The 12,668-nt window shown below is 38.5% G+C and overlaps 1 pseudogene; it reads right to left on the bottom strand.

Annotated features, from left to right (window-relative positions):
• On the bottom strand, positions 7,915-8,632 carry Gm11353 (predicted gene 11353; annotated as a pseudogene).

Below are 12,668 nucleotides of genomic sequence, written 5' to 3'. Positions count from 1 at the left end.
ATTTCCATTCATTCGCATAGCCATCTGTCCATTTCTCCTGTGTTCTCCTCAATTGATCCTGAACACCCTCCCCCCATTCCACACCCTATCCCTTCTCCCATCCAGTTTCCTCTCTCCATCTGCCTCTTAATGACTATTTTATCCCCCCTTTTAAGTGAGATTCAAGCATCCTCACTTGTGCCTTCCTTCTTGTTTGGCTTCTTTGGGTCTGTGGAACATAGCATGAATATCCTATGTTTTATGGCAAATATTCACTTACAAGTGAGTACATATGATATATGTCCTTTTGGAACTCGGTTACCTCACTCAGGAGGATATTATCAAGTTCCAATCATTTGCCAGCAAAATTCATTATGTTTTTGCTTTTAATACCTGAATATAATTCCATTGTGTCAATGTACCATATTTTCTGTATCCATTCTTCAGTCGAGGAACATCTAGGTTGTTTCCAGCTTCTGGCTGTAATGAATAAGGCTGCTATAAACATAGTGGAGCACATGTCATTGTGATATGGTATAACATCTTTTGGGTATATGCCCAGGAACAGTATAGCTGGGTCTTCAGGTAGAACTACTCCCAGTTTTCTGAGGAAATACCAAATTGAGTTCCAAAGTGGCTATACAAGTTTGCATTCCTGCCAGCAATAGAGGAATGTTCCCCCTTGCTCCACATTCCTGCTAAAATATGCTATTTCAATTAAAATTTTGATGTTAGCCATTTTGATGGGTGTAAGATAAAACATCAGAGTTGTTTTGATTTGTATTTCCCTGTTAACTATGGACAGCAAAACAGCAGATGGAGCTTGGGGACTCTTATGGAAGAATAGGAGGATGAATTACAACACCCTAAGGGGACAGGGACTCTATAGGAAGGCTAACAGAGTCAATTAACATCTACACTTGGGGCTCACAGAAACTGAACCACTGACCAAAGAGCATATAGTAACTGGACCTAACCCTCCCTGCAGTTATGTATAAGATGTGCAGTTTGGTCTTCATGTGGATCCTGAACAACTGCCACATGGCTATACCAAAATCTCTTATCTGTATGTGGGATATGTTCTTGTCTGGCCTAGCTTCACAGAGACTTAATGTACAAGTGTGGAGGGATCCCCAGGTGGGATCCCACAGGCTCAGAGGAGAAGTGGAGGGGGAAAGGAAAGGGGGAAGAATTTTGGAAGGAGGTTGCTGGGAGGGGGTAGTGAGTAGAATGCAAAGTGAAAAGTAAAACGAAATAAAAATCACACTCAAGAAAATATAGTTAAGATGATCGCACAAACACCAGATAATGTAATTAAGATGGTATCTTTAGAATAGGCCTTTGAATTTTCAGTACCCAACTCTGCCCAATAAGACTAATGTCATTATAAGGAGAGACAAAACACTTGTGAACTACAGAAGACAGAAAGAGAGGCAGTCTTGTTGCAACCAGAAAGAGATGGAGTGAAGCAGTTTCATAGCAGGATATACCTAAGCACTAATGACACATATGCTGCAAAGTAACTAAGGAGTTTAGCCCAAGTCTCAAAGAGACCATTACCATGCAGACTGTCGTATCTTGGACTTCTAGCTATAGAGCTCAGAAAGAGCACAATCTTGTTCTTTTAAACTACCTTGTGTGTGGTACCCTACTGGGGCATGCCAATATGTTAGATTCTGGTATTTAAAATTAATCATAACTAGCCAATTCTTGTTTTACAAAACACCCTACAGGCATGCATGGTTCCCATTGCAACTTCTTTATGAGCAATATATGCTTTATTTTCCTTCAGTGTTGAAGTTCACAGGAGCCCAAAGGCTCAGGAATGTGAACATGAGGTCCCCAGCTGGGAGTGCTGATTTGGAAGGTTGTAGAACATTTTAGGAGGTGAGGTCTTACTGGAAGAAGCAGGAATCCTAGAGAGGGCCTTGAGGCTTTCTAAACTGGTCCCATTTCCTGACTGCTCTTTTCATTCTGTTTTACCAAGCTGTGATAAGCTGAGTGGCCCCAGTAATGCATCTCTCCTACCATGAAGCTATCTACTACAGTGCCTTCTCCACCATATTGGACTAGATCCCTTGAGACCTTTAGAATTCTGCCCAATCTTGCCAAAAAATTTGGTCAAGACAACAAGAAAAATAACTAATACAACCTGCTACCTTTTTTCCCATTTGCACAATTTAAATCTAAGTGGTAATTTGTCACTTCTTTGATAGCCAATGGCACACTGTACTGGGGAGTGATGACTGTTTCTGCAATATGAAAAGTGAATGGATTGATCATTGTTGTGTAGTCTAAGAGGGTGACATGCTTAAAAGTAATTTGACTCTTTAAGTATTGACAACAAATGCACACCTAAATCAGTTACCAAATAAACTAGATGTTTGCACTCCTCTTCAAGTTGTTACCCATTGTTCTTGTAAACCTGCTCATCCACTGATCTAGATCCCTTTTTGGATATAAAAATAACCTTGCATTGCCAGCCCTCAAATATTCCCCTTTGAAAGCCCTTCTTTTGGGTTCCCTTTAAGGGCAGAAGCCTCTGAATTGAAATGCCTGTTTCTTTAGGGAGATTTAGTTGGGTAGAAACAATTTGTTTTAATCAGTTCACTTTAGAGAATTAATAGCAATCAATTTAATTTTCCCAGGAATAGTTTCATTTTTAAAATGAGAAGTATTAACATAAATTAGCCTTTTATGAGTAAAAATATAGACAGCATGCAAAATGGAGAATTGCATAATACAGAAAGAAATTTTGGAGGAAATCGTCTTTCACAGGGCTCATTATATCCCGCTGATTAATAATGGTGTGCTGTAACATTTAACCAGGAAGTCAGCTTCCCTGTTCTGATTTCTTATGAATTTACAGAGGAAGACAATCCCCAATGATTATCCAATTCAGATTAAAAGGCTCATTGAATATTTGGGAATAACAGTTTTAAGGCTTACATAGATCTTGGATTTGTATTACTGGAGAGTATTGAGCTAATTATTTAATTTCAGGAAATCTAAAGGTAATGTATTTTAAGTGATAACAATTATACACACACACACACACACACACACACACACATATATAGATATAGATATATATATTCTCTGGCATAGTACCTAACCTCCATTCAGTCTCACATACCTATTGAGCAACAATTATGTAGAAGACATATACTTCGTGATCAGTAAATGTTCTCATAGTTCCTTTGTTTGTTAGTGGGCACAAGCAGCAATGTGCAACAAAACAATATAATACTTAGAGCTTTGCATGAATCAATTACTTTAATTTATATCTTACCACACCATATCCATCTCTTTGTTGTTGTGTTCACTTGCTTAGAATTGTTTCAATTTGCTTTTTTAAAAATATAGAATATTATCACTTTAAATTACTTGGTAATGAATGTATAATTTAGTTAAGGAGGTAGCTTGATGCATGTCATATGAACTGGGAAGATCTACTCCCTAGATGTGCAAAATAATGAAATTTGGCAACTGAAAACAGCTTGATCTGATCCACTGAAGGAGCACCAACAGATTTCTTCTTTCCGTTCCTCCTGTGAGCATGTTGGTGATGGAACTAACTTGCTGCCTAAATAAGATGTGCAAGATAAAGGTAAAGAGTGTTTAAGGTCAGGTTTAGATTTACCCTTCAGCTCCTATCAATAATTAAGTTTGGAAAACCTTCTAGGCAGCCATTCCTTTTGTTTTCAAAGGTTAATTGCAGGGTTTTTCTGTGTAGGTTCAGCCTTTGAGCAAATATTCCATTAGCAAATTAGTCAGCTCGCTCAATGTATCTGATTATTTGTGTCTATTTGCTAGCTGTGAAAAAGCACTCTGAAGGCCATCTGTGATGTTTAGATATCAAGACCGTGTGTGTTCTCTAACTCTGTGGTGGCTTCCAATAGGTGTAGTGTGATACTCTGGCTTTATCACTTAAAGTCCACATCCTCTGCCATTTCTAACCAGCTGCTTTGCATTCTATCCCATTTGTCTATTAATTTAAAAATAAGTTAATTAGTAATACCAAGCTGTCATGTCATTTCTGAGTTCTCAGTATTTTCCAATCTAAGCTGTTGGAATCTCAGCTGATGATTTTAAAGATCCACCGCTTATCAGGAGGCAGGGTACTACATATTTTTTTCTTTTTCTAATATTGATGGATGATTGCACTTCTTGAATTTCACTGCTGGACAGTGTTACTCTATTTTTATTAGTAGTTATTAATTGTACCAAATATTTAATGACAGCATTTCTATGCATATTTACAATATACTTCACTATTAATTAAAATTGTCTTTACTTTTTTATTTATGCATTTGTGTGCCTTGCCATATATATTTTAGACACATTTTAGAACAAGCATATACCAACTCTGTTATCTTTTAGTCGCTATGCACATGTACATCTATACACCTCATGTGCTGTGCATGTCTGATGATTGCAGAAGCCAGAAGAGGTCATCAGATTCCTGCGAACTGCAGTTACAAATGGCTGTGAACCACCATGTGGGTTTACAAATTGAACTTGGATCCTCTGAAAGAACAGCCAGTCCTATTAACTTCTGAGCCATTTCTCCAGTTCACTCCCTCTGCCCTTAGTGTCAGCATGCAGTATTTCTCAGTCTGAGTCAGGTTCACCTCACTTAAACATGACCTCCTCTCTCCATTTTCCTGAAGACAACATCATTTCATTCTTCCTTAGGGGTGATTATAATCTCATAGGAAAATACTTCCCATTTTCTGTATCCCCTCGTCTGTTGCTGGATCAAAGCTAATTACATGGTATGAATATTGTAACCAGTGCTACAAAAAATACAGGTATAGAATTGTCTCTCTAGCAAGCAAACTTACTGCTTTTAATTTTCTTCAGCAGCCACCACACTGATTTCTTTTGTGCCTACATGAATTGGAATTCCCACCAACTGTGAGCAAAGGTTCCATTCCCCTTGCATCCTCAGTAGCATTTGTCATTTTTATCTTTTTTTTTTTGGAAACTCATTGTTGTTTTATTTCCATTCCCTGACTCCAAAGAATGCTGGTTACTTTTCATTATGCTACAATTGCATGTGCAATGAAGATGAATTCTTCCCAAGGGTTGAAAGTTCTTGGCCCATGTTCAAGAAGTTGAGTAATTAAATGCTGGGAATAGAGAAGAAAGTATCATTTGGTCAAGGCATGGGTGTTAAGAATAACAGAGTTGGGTACTTTCTCTAGCTTCCCCATTGGAGGCCCTGTGTTCCATCCTATAGATGACTGTGAGCATCCACTTCTGTATTTGCCAGGCACTGGCATAGGTATTGCAAATTTTATATGCCCCAGTACAGGGGAACACCAGGGCCAAGAATTGGGAGTGGGTGGGTAGGGGAGCAGGGCAGGGGGAGAGTAAAGGGAACTTTCGGGATAGCATTTGAAATGTAAATAAAGAAAATATCTAATAAAAAAAATAACAGAGTTGGTATATACTTGTTCTGAAATTCGTTTTGGGGTGTAAAGATAACTGTAGAACATCTGGGATTATTTATGGAACTGGCTGATGATCCAGAGTAAAGAAATAGTAACTCTCCAACGAAGTCTTCTCTAGGGTTACACTGCCTTGAAACTACATTCTTTAGGTTGTTCCTTAGAAACAGAAGCTCAGGTTATATTTATTGCATTTCCCTTGTCTCAATTTTCTTTTGTCAAGTTACTGAAGATAAAGCCTGAACTCAGATTTTGCTTCATGTCTTATGTACATATTGTTTAACTCAAGCTAATGTTTGTATGGTTGGATTCATGGGTGTTTTGTAAATGTATGTACTTAAGTAATACTTGCTGAGTACATACTATGTACCAGCAATGACCTGAGACTGGCCTGGGAAGGGAAGGCACAACGTTACTAAAAGAGAAGCTGGTTCTTTCTCAATTCTTAGAGGTTTTATGTTGAAAACAATCCTGCATAATTTCTGAAAGTACAAGGTCTCAAGTCTTCCCATTGACAGAGGAAGATGTCTATAAGTGTTAATCTGATATCTGTGTATTCCTTATTAAGTGGATTCCTTTTAAGTTTTATTTTACAGTCTCTTAAGAATATATGGCCTAACATTACCAACACTGTCAAAATAGTTAAGACACTATTGGGATTTATATGGAGTATAATAATGAACCAGAAGATCAGATATACTGCCATTATCAAGATTCTTGTCATGCATTAAAGCTCTGCTTTGTCATAGAAACCCAAGTATTAGCCATCTGCAACAGATGAGTGTTATTCTACTTTTTAAGTCTTCTCTCAACTATATGAATATTAACAAAGATTTATTCCAAAAAGGTTTCTGGCACTCCCAGATGATTTGTAAGCTCTGCTCTGAGTGACAAGGAAGGCATTGTAGTAAATGATCACCCGGACATTTGGAGGACTCATGGATAGACCACATTTCAAGGAAAAGTATTCTTAGCTTTCAAAAATAAACCTATCTTACTACTCAGCTATACCACAACTCCTGGCTTTGTATCTAAAGAACTCCAAGCCAGCATAGTGGAGTGGATCTTGCATATCTATGTTTATTACAGCAGTACTCATAATAACCTGGTCATGGAACCAAACTAGGTGTCCAATAACAGAGGAATGAATAAAGAAAATGTGGCTTATCATGCAGTGGAGTTTTTTGCCTTTAGGAAGAATGAAATTATATCACTGACAGGTGTAGTGGCTATTTCTGGTTGTCAGCTTGACTATATCTGGAATGAACTACAATCCAGAATTGAAAGGCTCACCCATGATCTTAATCTGGAGGCTGGGAGATACAATTTTCTGATCTGGATCTTGGCATGGAGATCTTGAGGCGTAATGGCTATGAATTCCAGAAAATTAAGACAGGGAGATCCCTGAGTTCAAGGTCATCTGGGATTAAAGGTGTGGAGACACACAGCTTTAATCTGGGCTATACTTTCTGCTGGAGACCTACACAAGGACATTGGGAGAAGGAAGACTCACTCTCTCTTCTTTGCCTGCTTGCCTTGTGGGACAGGGAAACTGCTAGATCCTTGTACTTCCACGCACAGCTGGCACTGACCATTGTTGGGAGTTGGACTGCAGACTGTAAGTCATCAACAATTCCTTTACTATATAGAGACTACCCATAAATTTTGTGACTCTGGAGAATTCTGACTAATACAGCAGGGAAATGGGTGTGATTGAAGGTAATCAAATTAGTGAATTAAGCCAGTCTGAGAATGACAGATGTCTGCTATCTCATAGGTGGGTCATGGACATTTTACAGATCTGAAAAACCATGTACATATGTGACAAAAATACTTTTTACAATTACAAATACATAAGTAATAGAAAATGCACATTTTATTCCAACTTGTTTTTAAGATTTTATTTTCTGTTAAATCATATGTATGTATTAAAGTATGGGTATGTTCATGCAAGTTCAGGTACCTGTGGAGGCCAGAAGAAAGGCATCAGATCTTTTTGGTGCTAGAGTTGCAGGCAGTTGTGATGTGATGCTTGGAACTGATATCAGGCCTTCTGCAAGAACAAGATATCCTAACTACAGATCCATCTCTCCAGGCTTTTCATGCCAAGTTTTGACACAATAGAAAAAAAATCAAAGATATTCTCCAGGGGGTAAATCAACTGTCTTCTCCATCTCCCTAGATGCCTTAGAATTTCTATTACTGAGAAAAGACTACATGACCATGGCAATGTTTATAAAAGAAAACATTTGATTAGAAGTTCAGTTTATTATCATCGATGAAGAAAGCATGGCAACCTGAAGGCAGAAATAGTACTGGAAAAGGATCTGAGAGTTTTACATCTTGATTTACAGACAGCAGAAAGAAGACTTCGAGACAATGATCAGACTTGAGCTTCTGAGATCTCAAAACCTGCCCCCATGACTCACCTCCTCCAGAAAAGTCACACTGATTCCAACAACGAAATACTTTTTTTTTTATAGAACAGCAGACACCTTTATTACACTACGCATGAGGCTCATTTGCCTTTCCGGGCTTTGATCTTCCGCAGATAGAACTCCAGCTCCTTGCCTTCAAGCACATAGCCGTCTGTTCTGCCACACTGGCCTGGTCGTGAGGCAATACAGGCTAGAAGCTTGCCCTGCTGGAACTGCTCCTCCAGGAGGCTGCTGATTTTGGCATTCTTTTTCCTTTCGTCGTATTTCTTTTGAATTTTCTTTGATCGTTTTTTGTTTAAAATCTCTTCCTCCTCAGGAGTCAGCTTGGCCCCCTTCTTGCGGCCCAGGGGCAGTGCATAGTGGGACTCGTACCACTGTCGGTACGGCGTGCTGTCAATAAGCACGATGCAGTTCTTCACCAGGGTCTTGGTGCGGACAAGCTCGTTGTTGGATGCATTGTAGACAACATCAATGATCCTTGTTTTGCGAGTACAACACTCAGAGCCCCAGGAAAAGTTCCCCACATCCAATCTCAGGGCACGGTACTTCTTATTGCCTCCTCGAACTCGGACTGTGTGTATTCGGCGAGGGCCAATCTTCGTGTTGGCAGCGGGCCGTCCCAGCTCATACTTTCGCTTCTTGTGGTAGGGTTTTCGCTTACCCCCGGTCTTGCGGCGCTTGTGCCAGTTGTCCCGAGAGATGCCCATCGCTCGGCGCTGGCTGGAAAGAGGAAGCGCAAAGCTTCACGATACTTCTTAATAGTGTGCTCACTATTACCAAGCAGTCAAACGCATGAGTAAGTATGGGCCATTCCTATTCAAACCACCACATTCCACTCTCTGGCCCATAGGCTTGAAACTAAAGCCTAATGCAGAACTGCATTTGGTCAAACTTATTCATAGTCTATAAAGACTTCAACTTGTTTAAAAATCCAAAGTTCAAAGTCTTTTCTGAAAATCATGCAATGTCTTAACTGTAATCCTTATGAAATCAAAATGTAAAAGCAGACCATGTACTTCCAACCCAAAATAACCTAGGATATACAATAATGTTCCAAAAGGTACAAAGGGAGGATTGTGAGGAAATACTGGAACAAAGCAAGACCAAAGACCAGCTGGAAAAACTGCAACCACTGCATATCCATGTCCAAGTTCAAAATGCTCTTCAGAGCTCCAACTCCTATCAGTTTTATTGACTGCAAGCCACTTCTCTCTCTTGGGATGGTTCCACTTCGTTTTAGCAGCTCTCTTTTGCTGGTAACTCATGCCTCTGACATCTCTAACATCTTGGGGTCTCCAAGGCAATCCAGACTTCACATCCATAGCATCACATAATGGTGTCTCTATGGAGGAACAGCCTGGCTACATGCCTGGCCTCAGTGGCTTTCTGTAATCACAGAGGGAGATGCCATAACTCCTTTCTTCCATACTTGACTCTAAAACAATAACTGTGTAGTCAAAACCACGAAGCTTGGGTGCTTGCTGGGTCTGGAACATTGTCCCTTGTTCAAACACACTTTCACCAGCTTTCTCTTTTTGATGGTTTCCTTCATTGCCTAAGTTTACCTGTCCTGAAACTAGCTCTGTAGAGCAGGCTTGACCTGAAATCAAAGATATGTCAGTCTCTGTCTTCAGAGTGTTGGGATCAATGGTGTGTACCACCATGCCTGACCCTAAGATTTCCTTTAATTCTTTTCACTTTTCTTTATTTTCACACATGGGAGATTAGCTGGGTTGGGTCTCTATTTCACTTAGCATCAAGCTTTTCTTTAGTATGTTTATCTTCTTCAATGCTGGACCTAACTCCATTACATTTCCTAGTGCCCCCTTTCTCTTCTATGTTTTGTATGTTTTGTATTTTTCCTTGCTCAGTGTGCTCCTTTTCATTATAAATCGGCATAAGGGTAAACACTAACAAACACAGGATAGCCATTATTAGACTGTTTTGAAATTTTCATTGCCAAAGAAATGGATCTAAAAGCTCTTCAATTTAGCTTTAGGTAGATTTTTCAGACAAGGCTAGAAAGCAATCACACTATTTGCCCAAATATCACAAGAACATTGCCCAAATATCTCATTTGCCTCATTATAATATGATTCTCCTTTAATCCCGCCCCCCAAAAAAGGCATGGCGTGCCTATTACAGCAATACCCAATGCCCAGGGAAACTCTTAGGAAGGAAAACACTTAACTGTGTATGGTTTACAGTTTTAGTGGTGCAGTCCATTATCATTATAGCAGACTGTATGGCAGTGTGCAGGCAGTCGTGGTGCTGGAGAAGACGCTGAGAATTCTACACCCAAATCAGCGGCAGGAAATGAACTGAAACACAGAAGCCCGAATTAAATCTGAGACCGGAAAAGCAGCCACCAGTAACCCACTCTCTCCCACAAGGCCACACCTACACCAACAAGGTCATACCTTCTAATTGTGTCATTTCTTATGACCAAACACGAATCTTTGGGGTCATTCCTAGTCAACCAACAACACTAGATTCATGTTTGTTTATTATCATTATTATTTTATCTAGTGTGAGAAATGTTAACACTATGGTATTTGAAAAATCTTTTCTCAAACAGTGCATATGAAGTAGAGTAGAGGAATGGAAAAGGCATGGTATTTTATAGTTACTATGCTTTCTTCTATAATGAAATTGAAATTTATGTGTTTAAGTAAAACAATATTCTTCTTTCAGCTGACTCAATAATGGAAGATATACAGCTTGATATTACTTGTAGCAGAAATTAGAAATATAACAAACAGGTGATATATAATTTCTGTGTTCACACGCATGAGCCTTTGGATAGGTATTCTAACTACAACAGTCTCTAACTCACTATGTAGCCAATGCTGGCCTTGAACTCTTATTTATTTCTTCCTCTACTGTCCATGTATTGAGACTACAGGCATATGTCACCACATTCAATTATTAACAGCTTCTCAAGTGCCCTGTGACTCACCCTGGAATCTGCTTGTTTACAGTCATCATAAGCAATTTCAATTATATTTGCTACTTGCTTAGTTCTTAAAGTAGTTGATATTTTATTGGTAATGATTACCAGTAAACCACTAATACATTGCATCTTCTTTTTCTCAATCTTCTGAATTATATTTTAAAGATGTAAATACATACACACACACATACTTAAATACATTTTATATCCTATTACATGTTATCAATTATGCTATCTAGTATCGAAATTAGGTGTGCTTAACTCATGCTGTCTTCAATAGAAGTTTTAATAAATCTCTAATACTAATTCATAAGGACTTGGATGTTCTTCCCAGCATTGTAAAATCAAAGCAATATAAAGTGAAAGAACAAAAACACAGAGAATAATGGTGCATGCCTATTGTCCCAGCACTCAGGAGGCTGAGGTCAGAGGACCAGGAGCTATTGGTTAGTTTTGGCAACATGGTGAAACTGTGACTCAAGAAACGAAAAGGCCAAATCAAAGCAAAAATATTTAGCTACAACAAATATATACATTTTTACTTATGCTGGAGTTAAAGTCTGATATTATACATTGAAAAGACAATAAGTCTAAAAGACATTGTTTACTCCTGACCTGGTGAATGTCAGAACTTGTCCTAAACTACTTTAAATATATTCAGAATATTTCCATTAACCTACATTTGAGAATCATCAGTTAGCAAAAAGCTATTTAGTTCTGTAACCCCTACACTTTCAATGTATAAGCAGAAGATCAGAAACTATATGCCAGCCTGGCTACATGAGATAGACTAAAAAACTTAATCAATAAATAAAGCTTCTCTTATAAGGCAGAGTAGACAAATTCAAATAGAGAATCCTCCTTTATCTGAGTGGCATCTGTTTCAAGGTTCCTGATAGATGGCTTATACCACCACTAACAAAAATGATGTCTAGTAGGTTTCTTTTTAATACATGCATATTTATGATAATGTTATAATTTGTGAATTATGTACAGTAAGAGACCAACAATAATAACAACATAGTGGGGCAATTTCAGTATCACGCTGTAGTAAAGATATGTGAAATGATGTGATTTTTTTTTTTTTTTTTGCATGAGGCTTGACAGAAACAAAACCTTTAGATCCCCATTGACAGTGGATATCCAAAGCATGGAAAGTGAAAGTGATCATGGCTATGACTGTAACATTTTAATATTGTCCTGCAAGTAGAAATCAGAGTAGGGGCTAGAAAGGTGGCTCAGTGTTTAAGAGTGCTTAGTGCTATTGCAGGAGACCTGGGTACACTGGCTACAACCACATTGGAGAACTCAAACTTTCCTTTGTAAGCTTCTTCAGCCACATATAATTTGATCATTTTTTTCTGATCTTCAAGCCACTTGCACACACATACATTCTCAAGCACACTTCCATCATTCAAATAAAATAAAAATTATATAAGAAAAGCAATATGGTCCTATGGGTACATGTTTATGCCCTTGTAAAGTCAAAAATTAGAACATCAAATTATTGTAAGTTATAAAGCATCTTATAAATATACCCTTTCTCCACAGCCTTGCCAGCATCTGCTGTCACCTGAGGTTTTGATCTTAGCCATTCTGACTGGTGTGATGTGGAATCTCAGAGAAGTTTTGATTTGCATTTCCATGATGACTAAGAATGTTGAACATTTCTTTAGGTGCTTATCAGCCATTCCATATTCCTCAGTTGAGAACTCTTTGTTTAGCTCTGTGCCCCAATTTTAGGGTTATTTCTTTCCTTGGAGTCTAACTTCTTGAGTTCTCTGTATATATTGGATATTAGCCCTCTATTGCATGTAGGATTGGTACAGATATTTTCCCAAT

This window comes from Mus musculus, chromosome 13, assembly GCF_000001635.26.
Source record: "Mus musculus strain C57BL/6J chromosome 13, GRCm38.p6 C57BL/6J".
NCBI lineage: Eukaryota > Metazoa > Chordata > Mammalia > Rodentia > Muridae > Mus > Mus musculus.
This window is presented reverse-complemented; position numbering and strand designations above follow the sequence as displayed.